Genomic DNA, 238 nt, shown 5'->3' with positions numbered 1-238 from the left:
CCATTCCCTAGTTGCCTTTTGCCAACATTAGGGCTCCAATCCCTGAGTTGACATTTTTAGATAAAGGGCTCCATCCCCTGATCTTTCCCCTTCTAGATAAATGCAATCCTTATTTTATTTGCTTTTTTTAAAAAAAAAAAAATATAGTTCCTACTTTTTTTACAAATAACTCACGAAATTTTCCTAGTGAAAACTGGGGCAGAAATTTTCGTTCGCTTGTTTGTTTTGGTGTCTGAGC

The sequence above is a fragment of the Nicotiana attenuata genome, unplaced genomic scaffold (assembly GCF_001879085.1).
Source record: "Nicotiana attenuata strain UT unplaced genomic scaffold, NIATTr2, whole genome shotgun sequence".
NCBI lineage: Eukaryota > Viridiplantae > Streptophyta > Magnoliopsida > Solanales > Solanaceae > Nicotiana > Nicotiana attenuata.
The sequence above is the reverse complement of the archived record's forward strand: the minus strand, read 5'-3'. Positions refer to the sequence as shown.